The sequence below is a fragment of the Columba livia genome, chromosome 7 (assembly GCF_036013475.1).
Source record: "Columba livia isolate bColLiv1 breed racing homer chromosome 7, bColLiv1.pat.W.v2, whole genome shotgun sequence".
Classification (NCBI taxonomy): domain Eukaryota; kingdom Metazoa; phylum Chordata; class Aves; order Columbiformes; family Columbidae; genus Columba; species Columba livia.
Genome location: NC_088608.1, coordinates 13,491,493 through 13,508,541, shown reverse-complemented (window position 1 = coordinate 13,508,541; position 17,049 = coordinate 13,491,493). Strand labels below are relative to the sequence as shown.

The window sequence follows — 17,049 nt, the reverse complement described above, 5'->3', positions numbered from 1 at the left end:
GACCTGATAGAGAAATGTCCCTGAAGACCTCATTTCACTAAAACAGTCTCCGACCTTCACTTTGCCCAAGTAGAGCCTCCAAGACAGGCTGCAACGCATTTATCCAGTAAACTTGTCACACAAGACAGGCTGTGCTGAAGTGCTCGGTCGGGCCCGCCTTTGCTGAGAGGTAAGAGGATCTCGGGTTGTTTACTAGAAAGTGTTGCATAATTGGCTACACCAGTTAACAACCAGGCTGGCAGGCTCTGTGGGAGCCATACTGGATAGCTCTTCCCAGCTGCCTGGGTCAAAGGCTTGCATAACACTGGGAAAAATAATGTCTATCTGTGATATTATTTGAAGTGTAAACTTCATTAGAAGTATGATCTACTGTAATTTTTTCCAGTTAAGTATGTGATTTTGGATTTCTAAGATATAAAAGGTATAAAAAGACTACCTTATTGTATTGACATATTGTTTGGTTAATTTTAGATCTTGTGGCACTCTCTTGGTAAACCATTTCACACATTCGGGTAATTACCTGATGCAATTGCACGTGAGTAATGCACAGATGCACAGATTTGCTTTATCCCTCCTCCATGCAATGGTTGCTCCCAAGCTCTGATGAAGTCGGTGCAGTTACTCCAATGTGAGATATATCAGTCTCATCTTCACACCACACAGATACATAGAGTGATGCTGTCGCAGTTTTGTTTTAAACACTTTATTCCAAGCTGAGTCTTTAAATTTATGTTATTTGACTCAATAAATGTTTGATGGTCTCAGTGTAGCATCTAGTGGAGAAAGTGTAAATAACAGAAAAAACGCGAAGCAGGAATGTGCCATTAACCCTTGTGCATGGCAGGGATGGAAATGTGAAGTGTCGGGGAGCAGGAACACTTCCTTCCCCACATCATTCAACAAAATCCTTCAAGCATTACTGCGAAGCAGCCACAGTTAACTGGGTACAATGCAGGGCTTGTAATCCTGGCAGAGCAGGATGGTATCACTGGCTCAAATTCAGCTCAGGAAGGTCTCTCTGAGGTACGCAATTGATGGGAAGGCAAATTGTCCTTTAGAAACTTCCCTACTTGGTTTAAATTTGCTCTTGCTCCAGCAGTAGTTTCTGTCCTGGTTTACAGTCAGTTTTGTGTTTCTTCCCTTCATGCTAATGCTGTGTCCAGTGTAACTACAGAGCCAGAGCTACTGTTCCCCAGATTCTGTCCTGGCGGAGCCCCTGCACAACCCAAATGGTGTGGGTGTTACTGCAGCAGATGGTTGGACTGGAAACATCACAGCCAGGTCTGGCTCAGAGGGGACTTGGCTCAGGACTAGTCCTGGACCTGCAGCACAGCCAAACATCGCGGGGCTTGGGGAAGTTCTGAATGCACAAGCAAGATGGGAACTGTTCCTGCTCCCTTCTGCAGGAATTTGAAGGCTTAGCTTTTGAGACCTATCAAATCTCAGCAGTTGAAAAATGGGGTCGTCTGTGTAATTATTTACCAACACCAAAAAACTGGAGAGTTACATTTTTAACTTTTTTTTTTTTCCTGAATGTTATTATTGTATCCTGTTTATAAACAAAGTAGAGTGGAGTATCTGTGGCAAAAGAAGAAAAAAGTTTCATTTTCAATAACCATGAGTTTTACAAAGAAAAGAAGACTTGTTTTATAATAATTTTCTTCATACTTTATTGCAACTTTTTCATGTGCATAATGTGTTTGGTATTTTACAGGGTGGTGAACAAAGAAGCACAAATCTGTACACCAGAATCTGCCTGTAGGCACAGCTGATAGTGGAGAGTCCTCCAGAAGCAGCACTGTTAGAGGAGGGAGACAGCTATGGAATTAATGATAGGACTGCAGAGCCAGTTCCTCATGATATGGCATGGAAATGTGCTGCCTTGAGCGGGAATAGAAAGTAGAAGGTAAGTATGTCCCTCATTAGGAGCACCTCTAGAGAACACTGTGATTAATCAAAAATTATCTGAGATACAATTCATTTGCAATTCATGAGAACACTGTATATTGCCCCATACATGTAACAAGCAATTAGGGAAGCATCTGCATTAGCCTGGTAGGACTAACCAACATGTAGCAGGAGACTCAAGGGTTACCCATTCTGTATTTGTCCTTGCTAAATCTTTTAAGTAAGGCTGAGGTGTGTTCAGATCTGTTTGCTCCTTCATCCCCATTAGCAAGCAGAAAAGTGTGAAGTGGGGGGATTCTCATTCTCCTGTCTTGGTGCAAAGAGCCTGGCTGACAGCGCTGCCTGTGAGCAAGGGAGCTGCTGGCTCATCTCCTCAAGTGCCTGTCAGCTCTGTCCTCATCTCAGTCCAGCCTCTCCTTACTTGATGTTTTCCTGTTCCTCCGAAATGCTGGGGGTCCCATCCCGTGATCCCAGAACAAAAGCCCACTGGAATCAGGATAACTACCATGTTTTTTGAGAACTTAAGAAGGCGCAGCAGACATCACTGAAAAACTATCTCACAGTAGTCCAGTAAGTGACAGAGCCTGGAGCTGGAGAGAGCCAGCTCGAGAATTTTACCTTTATAAGCGGAGAGGAGTTACTTTATACATGCTTGCTGCTGCTCTAAAGGTGACTTGGGAGTCTCAGTAGCAACACTATTGGTTGTGAAAGGCAAGCATTCAAAAGAGAGTTTGTTTACAAAACATAGTTGCATTTTAATTTGCCTTTTTTTTTTTTCCTGGATTTTTCTACTTTCATATTTCCATGTTCCCACAACTATCATGACTAGAAACATTGTTAATGTCATTCTTACCATCACAACTATGGCTGCTTATAACAGTAGTACATGAAAGCTAAGATTCTTAGATAATAAGCAAATTTCTTGAGCTGTGGGCAACATTACAGACCTGATATAGATCAGATGAAAGCCACATTAAATCTGCAATTGGTAGCTTTGGTGGTGGTGTCACCAGAGAGATGAAGCTCTGAGCCATCCCATCCTCAGTGTGTGGTCCCTTTGCAGTTGGGTAAGACAGGTGCAGGTAGCACAGCAGCGTAAACACAATACAACGCCTTAAATTTTCAATGCAGACTACAGCTCACAGGCCTGACAACTCACCTATTATTGGCTTCTCTGTTCTTCTGTGTCCCTCCTAACCCAGAAGCCAATATTTCGTCTGTGAAAGCATCTTTTCAGGGTTCTATCCAAGTAACAGAAGTGGAATAGTTTGGAAACTTCTATCAGCTCTCTGGTCCTCTTGTCTTCACTGGTTATTTCAGAACTTACTACCTAGTACACTCCGTCCAGACTATTTTTAGGGTACATATATTTTTAAATAAATAAAAAAAAACCCTAAACTATAACATATACAATCTTTTTGTATTCTTGATCTGAAAATGTTTTTTTTTACCCTATTAGAAAATGAAGTGAGCTGAATTTTGTGTAAATGTTGATTTTTTTGAATTAATGTACCTAATTTCTATACAATCATCCCAAGCCTTCTAATAATTTTTGCTATTTATAACATGAACTTTGGAACTACTTCAGGAAGACAAAGTCAATGTTCTATGAATCAAGAATTCAGAACAAGTTGTACAGTTCCTGGAATAACATAACTGGTCAAAAATCTCTCTTGACAACTTTAACTACTTTGTTAGGGAGGCTGGAGTGTGGGTGTACCAGGAAGTAGTTTGCACATACCTTTTTTTAGCCAAGTTGCTGCTGTGCTGTCTTTTGTCTTTTTCTTAGGAAAGGTCAAATTTGGCAGTTCTCTGTACTGCACACTCAAGTAGATGGTTAATGCAAGGGAAAAGCAAACCACAACAGCCAATAAACACTCTTTCTCTTTGTAAAGAAGCCTGTGAAAGGCCAAAGTAACCAAACACTAGGGTGTTTTTTTAAATTCCCAGCAACAAAACGGGAAGGGATGACAGAGCAGTCTTTTTCTCCTCCCTTCTTTTATATGTATTTGTGTTTCTCAAAAGGTTTCCTGATGTTTTATTTGAAACAAACCTGAAACATGAAAACTCCCCATCTGAAAGTCTGAGCTCATTCCAGTGTTTGCCCTGCAGATCAAGGAAATAAATCCAACAAAACCAACTTATTTACAGAGGTGGAATGTGTGTGGCTTATCTATACAGGCTGCATCAACTTAATATAATGCCATGGCCTTCCCTCAGAAGTGGAGATCTTGGCAACAGAAATGCAAATAGCATTAAGTACAAAATGCAGCAACCTGTGCACATACACGTCATTAGAATCTCTGCTGACTTTTTGAAAGAAAACTGTCTACCTGCCTGAAAGTTACCTACAATTCAGCCAAATACAAGTCAATGTAAAGTTAGGGAGGGGGGAAAAAGGGCTTATAAAGATGGAATCTGCATGCCTGAGCTGCCCATTTCACAATATTAACTGGAAAATCTTTTTGTTACTATAGAAAGAAATTAATAGCAGAATTGAGCTAATTCCTTACAAAATGAGCTGACCATGATTCTCTTAATTTTTGCATATTTCTTTCTCTCCTCTCAAATACTCCAGAAATTTTCTGACAAGTTGCGAAGCCAGGAGGCTGTGGTAGCAGTTCTAAGTGCTGGGTTGCTAATGATGGACTTAGAAAAGGCAAAACCTATTTTAAAACATGCAACATAGCTCAAACCAAAGTTATAGGCTTGCTGCAGAAATTACTGGGTGAGGTTCTCTGGGCTAAGTCAAAGTGGAGGTCTAAGTAAATGGTCATTTTTTGGCTTTATATCTATGCAAGTAGTTTGCCTAAAATAAGATCACTATGGATCTCATTTCAAAACTTTGATCAAATCCCTTTGAAGGTTCTAAAAATGTCCATTAGATGTTTCATTCACTAAAATGTTTTAGCAACATTTCTCATGTTCAATACTCACAGTTCCAGGATACGCTAGGAAACAAAAAGGCCAAGACAGATGTCTTTTTGCTCCAGCCGTAATATAAGAAAGACTTAACTGAGTCACACCAAAGGTCCAAGTAACCTGGCACCCTGCAGTTGCCTATAGTACAAGTACAAGGCCAGAGCAGTTATAGCTTCATTTATCCTCCTATTTACCATCTCAATTTCTGGCAATCTAAGGACAGAAGTGGAGGCTCTGCCCATCTTTCTGCAAAGCAGTCTTTCTTCCATTAATTTATCTGCTTCTTGCAGCCCTTAGTATTGTCGGCATCTGAAATATCTCAGGACAATGAATTACCCAAATTAAGCAGATGCTGTTTAAATAGTACTTTCTTTTGTTTGTTTTACACCTCCACCTGAAATAATATTATTAGATTCAGCCTAGTTCTCATAAGAAATGAGTAATGGTTCCCTGTTCACCTTCCCCATGTCAGATGTGGTTTTTGGTACCTGTGTTATGTCTCCCATTTGTCATCTATTTTCCAGGTAGTCCCAAAGAACTTTATCTGTCTTACCTAGAACGCACTCCGTATTTCTGGTAAATTTGGTCTCTCTTTTTTCTGATATCTTAATCTGATGCTTAAGATGCTACCAGATGTCGAGGTGCTAGAAGCAGAATTTGGTGTTGTATTAAAGGGAAGAACATGCTTGCTGAAGATTTATGCAGTAGCATTATGTTTTATGTTTGCTTTTTCATTCTCTTCTTTCCTTAGCAGTCCTAACTGCCTCTCTGAGCACTTGAGATAACAATTTCAGAAAACTATCTGTGCTGATTGATATGAACTGATTTAGAGCCTACTATGTTGCACAGGTAGAGAGGTTTTTTTATTTTCCTCTCATGGACATCTCTGATCATTACATGTTAACTGCTATTTTATCACCTACTAAGTCTTTATTGTGATTTTTTTTCTTTTGCTACTTTGCATAAGCAGCCTTGGTGTTGTTTTTCCTGAATAACTGAATCACTGGAAAGTACTGTCATGTCACTGTTCAATCCTATTTCACTTATTACTTGGGAACACAATTTAAAGCATAGGTCCCTTTGGAATCTCACTGGGGTGAGAATACTCCCTTCTTTGTGATCATTTACCTATCCGTCTTCCCTTTGAAGCAGTTACTAATCACAGGAGGAGCTCCCTTCTTCTGCTTTGCAAAATTGTTTTGGGAAATCTGTATATGCTATTGCTTAATCTAGGCTGCATGTTACATGTTCTTCATGTCATGCCTAGAGTCCCCTTATTGTTCAGACTGAGAAGATACCAGGAACATGCTCTGTCTCCCTCTGTCCCTACATTTGAATTTATGTTCTGTGGAAATCAGACTGAGGGTAAAGGCAAGCTGGGAAGAGAAAGAGAGGGGGCAGGAGATAGCACAAGATGGTACATGCTTGGTCTTCTTCCAACAAGGGGTTGAAGTATTGCTGAGGACTCCAGTGTCCCAGTGTTTATATGAAGTCTATATAAACCAGCTCCTCTTTATCAGTATTTGCTGACATTGCTGACGTTTTAAAAGCATGACCAGATTTGCAGTTTCCATCTCTTTCCTTTATAGGTGATGAGCCATGTGTTAGACTGACTGGTCTGTTGTTTCCAGGTTTTCCTTGAAGTATTTTCTAAAAATTAGAATGTCATATGCCACTTTCCATTTTTCCAGAATGGACTTCACTGCAAACCATAAATTACAAAGCACAGTTAATAGTTTGGTGATTTCAGATCCAAGTTTTTTAGAACCCTGGGGTGAGAAACACGTTGTCCTGGCAGACAGGTACCGTACATTTACTGACTGGCTCCAAACCCATACATACTAAGTTTTGTGGATGTTTTGTTTTTTCTGACCATGCCCCTAAAAAAGGTTTTGTTGTGGCAATCACTTCAAACTTTGCCGTAATGAACAGTGGTAGGAAAAAAGTACTTAGCTTCTCTCCTGTGGTTTCCTTGAATGCTTCTCTTATACCTCTGTTGCCTGCTACTTCCTCATGCTCTCTGGCAGATCTCCTGTTCTTCATGTATATGGAAAAGGTTTTATGCTTAAAAATATTTTTTTGCCTGCTTTATTATGGTTTTATATTCAACTTGCCAGAGTTTATGCTATTCCTCTTTTTGACAGAAGCAGAAAATAACAGTATTCCACAAGTGAATGCACAGGTGGCATGCACAAAAAGCTAAGGTATTTGGAATGGGTATCTAAAAATACAACCTTGTGGTACACTGGTGTATGTTAAAGGCAAAGGAGCTTGTCAAAGGCTGGCTGGAGGAAAAAGGACTTAGCAAAATGTGCTCCAGTGTCTGTAGGTACTAATGCTTCCATCGGCTTACAGTCTCTTTGTATTCCTAGAGGGTTATCTTTTAAATATATTTTTCAGAGAAATACAGACAGTCTCCAAACTGGATAGTAGCTGCAGGAAGCTTATTTACATAAATTATTATTTCCACGGTATTCTAATGACAAGTATTGTGGAGCCCTATTGCACCACGTATTCACAAATGTAAATAGAAAGTGAGTCCCTGCCCCAAACTGTATGTGAAATTACTGTAGCTTACCCAGGACCCTGCTGAACAAGCCTGCTCAGTAGTTATGTCAATACTGTGTTCTAACAGTGATCCCAAAGCCAAGTTCAAGCACAAACTTGCCCGCTGTTCATACTGATCGGTGGCACGGTCCATGCAGGATTGGGCCAATCTCACTGTGGTTGTGACCCTGAAGTTTCCATGAGCAAGGAGTGTATGCCTTACTTCATAGAAAATGTGCCTGCTATTAAATAGACATTACACTTGATCTTAGTGTTAAGATTAAGTGCCTTGTCTCCTGTCCTTTCTCAGCTAAACTCCACCTGTGGTGAGAGTCATTCATCTTGAATTGCTTTAATGTAGTGCTTAAGTATGTCATCTTGGCAACAAAGCAGTTTGCATACTATTTCAGTGAGAGGTTTAAAATCCCATTCACATTTTTAATACACATTTCTCTCACATAAATTATCACAGCTTAGTTGGCAGGTCTTGCATGAGTAATAAGGTTGTTGGCACAAACATGTACCACAGATCTAAAGTAAAGGAGAAGTTTTGTTTGTTCCTATGTTTATAAGAAAGCTGTGAGGTTTCACTTGTACAAAATGGTTTAAGATACTGATGTTTTACTAGGAGGACATTACCGGTCATGAAATAACATATCCTCCCCAAAACGCATCAGCAACAGTATAGATAAATCCCCATGTGCCAGTTTGAAAATTAATGTCTTGCTATGTGAAGCATCTATGCAAAAGGCAGCTTTCATGGCTTGTATGCGCAGGCAGACTGTAGCTGAAAACTTGCTCTTATATAAAAGAGGCAGGCTACTGAAGGAGAAGTGAGCTGAATGCACTTTTTACATATGAAAGGAACATGCTCTCTTTCCAGTAAATAATGACAAACTCACATTTTGGTTTGCTTTCTCTCCATTCATAATTTTGGGAAGTGATTGCTCAGGGTATATAACACATCTGAGAAATCAGAATTCTGCAAAGTAAGTCTTCTGCTGAACTCCATGTTATAAGGTCTAAGCAATGTCTGTACACAAATACTCTGCAATGCAGTTTTGTTCCATTGATGTAACAGCACGAGCTGAAGAACTTTATCTCAACATCTGTTTTTAAAGCATTTAGTGCTCTTGCAATGTAGGCCTGACCTGCAGTACTTTGCACATGGTAGGAATCTTCCACTGCCTTTATTTAGGGCTTTGAATCAAGTCTTCTGTAAATAAAAAATTACAGGAATAATAGTATATCGTGAGTAAATAAGTTTGGAACATCCAGCCTTTAATATCTGTATGTGCCACCAATTTTGTGTTAAGATTAGCAAAACATATCCTTTCGTAACAGCTCCAGGTTACATTTGCCAAACAAACATTGTGTAGTTCTACAGTCACATTGAGTGGTTTGGATTGCTTCTCCATTACACACTTTGTATAAAGTAATGTGTTAATTATTGTTATTCTCAAATTGGACATAACTGTATGTTTGACATAAACCAGGCACAAGTAAAGAAAAAGATACGAAAATGTGAGAGGCAGACTTTGAAGCTTATGTAGCAATGGATTAAAATGTATCCATGCAATTTGTGAATACATTTTCCATGATCAGAAAGAGAATTATCAGGAAACCAAGACAACTTTGCAGCTAAGGATCCCTTTAATGCACAGAAGAATATATCTTGTCTGGTGCTTCAGAGGCTGGCAGTAGTTCAGAAATGCAGAATGCAGTTATTGGATGTCTCTAGATGCACCACAATCAGTTTGTCAATTTAACTATGGAAATGTTTGACAAGAGCTGGAGCAACATGGACAGAGTAAGAAATAGCATTACTGATGCTCTGTGTGTTATTTTGGAGCTTTATAAAACCATCAGCCTAGGAATTCCTCAATCCAGGAGAAATGTTCGCATTTCAAACTTTGTCATGTTTTTTACAGACTTCCATTAATAAAGTTTAAATAACAGCAATTAATGAGTGTTTTCTAGTCATGATCATTAAAAAGTCTATTATTTTAAAGTGCCCCAGAGATTGAGAGATATCTAAAATTCCTGCATGACAGACTTTCCCAAATTCAGTCTTCCAACCCTTGATTCACCTTAGTCCTGAAAGAAGATGCAACAGCTGAGTGTCCTAGTACTCACTCAGAAAAAGGGAGAGGAGGCTGAAAGAGTTTGGATTAGTTAGCCTAGTAAAATGAAGTGGGTATGACTGCTTTCTAAATAATAATTGGGGGTAAACTCTGCTAAGACAGAAGGGCTATTTAAACAAAAATACAAAATTTGCACAAGAACAATTTAGGCTGGAAATGTAGAGATGACTTCCAAACATCAAAAGAATGAGATTTTAGATACCTTCCTAATTAAAACAGTACATGCAACATCCTTTAGTATTATTCTGTATCTTGCTATGGTTTGGAATTTAATGGTGGAATTCAACAACTCATTCCCAACCACAGAATATATGTGTATGTCTAGAGCTCATTGTGATAGGTTGTATGTTAATAAATGGACATGACATTTCTCATAAAAGCCTTGCACCGAATTGTGTTAAACTAGGTCTTGCAAAGCAAACCTTCCAATGGGCACCATGGGAAAATCCTTATGTATCCAAATGGCGGAATACGCCTCATACCTTGGAGAACTCTGGCAAGGACTCACAGTCAGAAATTACTTTCTAGGACATTTGCAGGGTGAGGCTGGGTGCACAATGTGGTCGTGACAGAAAGTTAGCCCATTAAGACAGCCCAATTCGCCCTCTCTGTCTCATGTCCTCCCTCGGTCCAGATTTTGACTACCTGGCAGCCCTGATGTCAATGCAGACCTGCTGCCACTTGAGTGACATGGCACCACAACAGTTAGCGGCATGTCGCTGAAGCACGTTATTGCTGCTCTTCAGCTGAGCAGTATCATCTCACGGCCGTTGTTAAATGCCACCCTCAGCCCTGCTTTCTCATTCCACCCGTGTCCCTCCAGCCCCCGGCTGCCTGTCCCTCGGGAGGGTCCGACCCTCCCACCCCAGGGTAATCCCCAGGCTGCACCTGAAGATGCCGAGGGGCTTGCCCTCTCCCTCCCCCCGGCCAGGGGCACTCGCATAGACGACCGGAGCGGCTGCGGCTACAGCTGCCTTTCCACAGCCCCCTCTCTGGAACGGGAATCCCCGCTCTCCCCGGGCCTCGCTGCCCGCGGGAACTCCGGCGCCCCGAGGCGCTGCTCGCACTGAGGGTGGTGCTTCGGGTTAACGTCCCGTAGCCAAAGCGGGGGCCAGAAGACCACACTGGGTCTCCCACGGCTAAAACCTCCCTCAGGAACGACCACTGACCCCGAACAACCGGGCAGCAGCGGTCCGAAACGGCCTCCCTCAACGGCTCAGTAGCTCCCCGCACTAAACGGCGCCTGGACTGACGGCTTCGATGACACAGACGGACGTGCAGCACCGCCCCCAGTGATTGATGGTGGACCAAACCAATCAGGCAGTAGGATGAACTCTCAGGCCTGCCTTCTCTCTTTTACGGACAGGGAGCTGAGCCAATGAAAAGGAAAGGTCACCGCCCCTTTTCCCTTAGGCTCTCGCGAGTTTACCGGGCTGGCTCCTATCCTCCCCACCCGCCGCCGGGTGACTGCGCAGCCGCCATGTTGGTTGCTATGCTGCCAGTGCTGCCTGCATGAGGCGGGAGGGCGGCTATGAGGGGAGGAGGCTGCTGTTCCTCCCCCCTTCTCCCCCACAGACGCTCACTCGCTCGCTCACCGGCAGAGAGGGCGCCTCTGCAGAGCTCCGCTGCCTCTCCCCTCCCCGGTCCTTTTCGCCTCTCGGCCGGGGCGACTACCGGTGTCTGTGAGGCAGCGCCGTGCCCCGTGAGGGAGCGCCCCGACCCGCCGCTGGGCACTGCCCTGCCCTGCCCGCGCCCCGGCTCCCGCCTCGCCGCCCCCTCTGGCCGGTCGCTGTGAGCAGAGGGGAGGAGAGGCCGGAGGGGGGATCTGCCGCCTTTCACTCCGAGCTTCCCCGCGCCTTTTTCCCCTTGCTCCCCGTCCCGGTCCCTCGGCCCAGCCGCCGCAGTACGATGTGGTCCTCGCCGCTGCGGCTGGGCGCGGGGCGGCTGCTGCCGCTGCTGCCGAGGCTGCGCCTCGGGCGGTCGCTGCGGGGGAACTGAAGGCAGCGAGCGGCGCGCCCGCTCCCGCACGCGGGGCTGCGGTGCGGCGCTGCGCGCGCGCGCCCCGGCGGGTGCCCGAGCGTCTGCGGCGCGTGCCCGTGTGCGCGCGCGGGGGGTCGCGGGGCGGCAGCGGCGAGCGGAGCCCCCGCGCCTCTTCCCTCCGCCGTCCCCGTTCCATCTGCAAGGACGTGGCTCTTATATGAAGGTAAGGCGGCCGCCGGGGCGCCCGGCTCTCTGTTCTGGGGGGAGAGGGGCGGCGGAGGGACGCTGTGCGCCGCATTCCTTTGCTGTGACCCCCCCCGCCCCTTCCCGCCGGCTGTGGGGGCCCAGGCTCCGCCGCACCCCCAGCCCCGCTCCCCCTCAGCCCCGCTCGCTCCCCCTCGCCCCGCAACTTCGCGCACAGGTCGCCGCTGGCGGAGAGCGGCTCCGCCGAGAGCCCTTTTGGTGGAGTGGGAGGCGTGTGTGGGGGTGCCCCTTCTGTTCCCCCTCCTCCGAAAAGCGAGGAGAGCCAGCCCCGCTCCGGCCGAGGGGTTCGGGCGGGGGGAAAGGGGGGTGCAAGGGACCGTCGGCCCGTGGGAGCGCTCGAGGAGAGCGGCGGGGGCATGTTGGGGTCTGTAAGAGGTGGTAAACTCAGCTGAACGCTCAAAACGGATATTTATTTCTTTTTAAATTTATTTTAGTATGTTTAATATGAAACTTTGCGTTCCTGTGCTTTCTAGGCACATGTGCACGTTGCCCTGGTTATGGGCAGGGAAAATGGGTTTGAGTGCTGTCGTTGCATTCCTCTGGTACATTTTTAGTATCTCCCTCCAGCAGAAGGCTTGTATAATCGCGTGGCTATATGCGACAGAGGCTTTCGGTGTACCTGGTGATGGGTTAACTCGTGTGTGCTGTTGCAGCACCAGCTGGAAGGAGAACGTCTTTTTCCTTTCAAAAACCTCCAAGAGCTAGTTGCTAAAACTAGGTAGCTGCCAGTGTAGGTGAAATGTTCCCACTACTTGCTTATACAAATAATAATACGTTGTTCAGATGTAATATATACGTGTACGAACTTTCTGTTGCTACTTATACTCTTCCAGGACTTCAGTGTGGCCAAGCTGTTATAATATTTTTAACTGTGAGATAGGAAATATTTATGTGATTTGTGTATTACAGAAGTGCTAATGGATCTCGGCTGAAGAATAATTGTTAGGCTACAGTATGCACATATATTTTCTCACCCACAGGGCATTTCTCTTGCCCTGAGCTAAACTCTCTTGTATGGTGGGGGGGGGGGGGGTGTGAGTGTATGTTTGTCTGCTTGTTATTGGCAAATAACTGCCCTATAATGGTGGGAGCCACTGGTCTGTTCACACACATGCAGACGTTTATGAGCTCGTGACATCATAGATATGTATTAGAGGAATATAAGAATGAGTTAGATCAGAAATGGTAAAACCATTTTCTCCTTAGATATGTATGTTGTAGCGAAGTTTTCCAGTTCATTTCCTAAACATAAATTATTCAGTGTTGTAATCTTATGGATGCCATTTTATTCACAATGGGTTTATTGCTTTGCTGACCTAAAAAGTTGTTTTTATATATTGGCAGGACTCTGGCTTGCACCATGTTGATAAAATATGATTCCGGGTGATAAGCTTACAAATATATACGTATGTGTCTGCAAGTTTCCCAGCCATATTTATGCTTTATAAACTCAGAAATACAACTGTTGGATTGTTTTTTTGAGATAATATTGTTGTGATTACAGTTTCTGTTTATTTTCAGGTTATGTTCATGTTTTTATTTGCATTTTTAAGTTAGCTTAAATGTTGAAATGCAAATGCATTTTCCTCAAAAGCAGAAATGTATTAGTATTTTACCTTTTGGTACATTTTCCTTATGTTTGCAGTTAAGCTTGGCATCAAGTTTACCTACCTAGGGTTTAGTTTTATGTTTGTTTCTTGTTCAGTAAAATTTTCCATGAAATGTATTGTTTGCTGTTGTGCTTTACAGTTCTGTTGTCCTGCTAATGCCCAACTTTGGTTGTACTTAGCAGTATTGATTGAACACCCTTGCTAAAAATACTTTCAGGGTTGGTTGTACTTACACTGTAGCAGCAGGAAAGTTAAGGCTACACTGTTTTTCTGTGACCAGTACTACTTTATTATTAGCTGTTATGTTTGCAGAAGATGAATAAAAGCAAAATCCTGTAGTTTTAGCAGTAATGCTAATTGTTCTGTAGAGTGGATGACCCCCTCTATTGATGAGCAGAGTTCATGTAGTACTATTTACATGTCATTTCCATTAGCATATTTGGAATATAGGGTAAGTTAATACACAGGGTACATCATTTTGGCTCTGATCCTGCAGTGACTGCTGTTAGGGCAGTGGGATCCACCTACGCAGAACTTGCTGCAGGAACTTGAGCTCAAACATTAATTCTGTAGACATCAGGCCGATGGTTATCATGAGCATTTGCAGTGTGTGTTTTGTTGTTAACATTTGTGTTTATGTGGCATGTCATATAGGCTTTTGCATATGTAAAGAGCTGCAGAGTTGGTGCTCAGAGTAACAGCCTAATACAGTAGTCTGTGACTTGATTATTTTGTGAAAAAGAGGGGTTATTTTAAAAATTGCTTTCATACTGTAGCTCAGCAATACTGACAGGTCCTGATGAGCGTTTTGGAGGTTCCATATCACTAGGGTCTTGTTATCCTTGGTGGGTTATGAACATTTTGTTGAATATACGTAAAAGTTTTGTGCGTTGATTTATGTTCACATATACTCTGTGTACTTTGCAAGCATATTATGGAGAACTGAGTGGAAGTTACAACTTTGAATACGCTGGAGGGGAAGATACTCAGGATGGTTCCCTTTGTCACATAAACTAATCTATAGATGGGAAACAAAGATCAAATGGCTTGCTCGTGGCAGTTTAGACCTTTGGACAAGGTAAATGAGTTTGGTTAAGTGCCTTCTAAAAATTATGGTGGATTAAAAATTATTCTCTAACTTTCAGCTGATCAAAACTTAGATAGTAGGCATATACATGCTTTTTGGTTGTTGAAGTCTATGTTAGATTATTTCCTCTTAAATTGATAAACAGCACATTTCTGTGGTCTGTATTCTACTATCATTAGGTAGGTCCTCTGATAGATCATGATTCTGTCTTGTCCCTCCCTGCCCCCCCTGGTTTGGGTTTAAATTTGGTACAAGATCACATGAACCCTGTGCCTTCACATCCTGCATTTGTGTCACCTCGCCTCCATTCTCACCAATTATAAAAATGGTCAAACAAGAGAATCTTTTGCCAGATGGCTGACTGTGCTGCCTTTTTTTTTTTTTTTTTTTTAAATACTGCACTTTCTCTCTGGTGCTGTCACTTTTCATAAAATGGCCAGACAAAATTCTTATGGTTTTTATTGTGTTCCAGCCTAAACAACTGTAAAAATAGTTTGTGAGTGCATATAATATGGAATTGTTTGTAGTCGAAAGAAGGAACTGTGAAGGTGGAAGAAAAAGGGGAGAGGAGAATGGCCTGAGCAGGAGACAAAACCAAAAGAGCTGAACAGTGGCCTGGTAATACAACAGCAGGTCTTTGCCATCTAGGCCAGCTGTTCATATATGCTTGTTTGGGAGCAGAGGCTGTTTTTCCTTGAGGACTTGCAATCCGTCAAATTAGTACAAAAGCAGTTTTATGTAGGCTTTTGAGAGCCTATAATTTCTAAAATTTTGCAGTTTTCTGGGATTTCACTCTGAAATGCCATAGAATTACATATCTGCAGGTATATGTTCAAAATCTCCATTCTTATTTTGGAGGATTTTAGAATTACTGGAGAACTGTTGCTATTTATCACTTACAAAATAAATTACTTCATGTTTACAGTAGTTAATGTCTTCACGGAAGTTTTATCGACTTGTTGACATAATAGAATGTCCAGATGTAGGTTAGAAGAATATGGTCTTTTTATGGTGATGTGTCACAGTGTACTAAAGTCTGTGCTGATTGTACACAGTGTCCCAGTACCTGTTACAGAATATTACAGCTGATAGGTGCATAATTGCTCCTGTAGATTGGACAGACATAACTAGGGGGATTTTTGTTTGAAATGTGAGAATTGAACCAGCTTGTCCGTTCTCAGCTTATGCACCTTCAAAAAAGATTTGGAAGGGTGATACAATTAGGCCTCTCCTGACACACTTCTTGGACAAGCTGTAAGGCGCATGTTGGATGCTAAATGCAATTCCATTTGCATGGTTTGTGAGTTACTGCCACTTCTACAGTTACATGAGAAAGGGGGAAATGGCTAATATCCATTTAAAAATAAATAGTCTTTTAATTATGAGTACTTATGACCTGTAATGAAGAATGCTCTGGGAAATGTTTTCCCTGAGTGGAGAATGAAGTGCAGTTGCCACTTAAGAGTTTTCAGGCCATCCGTAATATTTAAGAGGGAAAAATTGATAATCCACTTCTATGGCATGTGTGCTCTTATGTCACCTTCCTGGCCATTCCTTATTTTCTGCAGGGTGACTAGCTGAGAGAATAATGACTGAATTATTCTGCATGACCAAAGCCCAAATCTTCAAATGGAAATCAAATGTAGTGCTGCTAGAAATTAACATTTTCATACTTGGATTTTTTAAAATTGGAATGGTGTAGATTAGATTGAAAGTGGATGTATTTAGTTCTCCCGTCAACCTGGAGTTTAGACTTTATATTAAAAATAGGTAAATATCTGGTATTAAATGCTGAAAGCCTTGTTCTAACTGATGCATGTTTGGGGATGATGTACCAGTCTGCAGGCTTTAGTTGCATGTGATTTTGCTACTTTGTTAGTTTTCACAAACTAAATAAAAAGCTTCATTTAAATGTAAGGAGTTTTTTGTTTGTTTTAGGACTAAAAACATAAATTGATTTGGTTTATGCCCATTACCTGTGTTTGGGTTGAACAAACTCCTCACTTATTTATATTAACGTTTATTAACTTTTAAGACAGTTACTTTTACTTTAGCTTTTCCCAAGTTCTTTGGCCAGTTTATTGTGTTTGTGTACCAACATCTCTCTGCCAGAAAAAAAAAACAGTGACCAAACAACCCAAATGATGTTCTGCGTCTGTTGCAAAAGACAGAAGTGAGAAATAAACTGTATCAGTACTGCACTGAAACTGTGTCTATTGAGTGCAACTGAAGTTACATAAAAGATGTTTTCTCAAATGAGAAAATTATTCTTAGATTGTATTTTTCCAGTTTGGTTTTTGTAGCATCAGTCAGGTTTCAAACCAGAAATTGAAACTATATATGCAGCAGATAGCTCTTCATGTAAACCAAAGCAGTAGCTGGTAAAACATAAGAGCCTGCGGTGGCTCCTTTGTCTCAGAGAGATGCACTAACATACTTGGTCTTGTAAGAAGGTTAACAAGCCAGATTCTTGTGTTTTCACAGTGGAAGCTGGTATTTGCAAAAGAGTCAAGCAAATGGATTTGATGCACTGAAAACCTGTGTTTTTAATTTAAGAGATTGAAGTGTGACATACCAGAAACTTGTG

At 42.4% G+C, this 17,049-nt stretch overlaps 1 protein-coding gene across 2 annotated transcripts in view; it reads left to right on the top strand.

Moving 5' to 3' along the window:
- The first annotated feature begins 10,975 nt into the window (after positions 1-10,975).
- PTPN4 (protein tyrosine phosphatase non-receptor type 4) overlaps positions 10,976-17,049 on the top strand; it is a 116,922-nt gene continuing 110,848 nt past the window's right edge. For both annotated transcript variants that reach the window (XM_065070611.1, XM_065070612.1), the window contains exon 1: positions 10,976-11,724. The gene's annotated coding sequence lies outside the window, so the exon portion shown is untranslated. The remainder of the gene's footprint in view (positions 11,725-17,049) is intronic.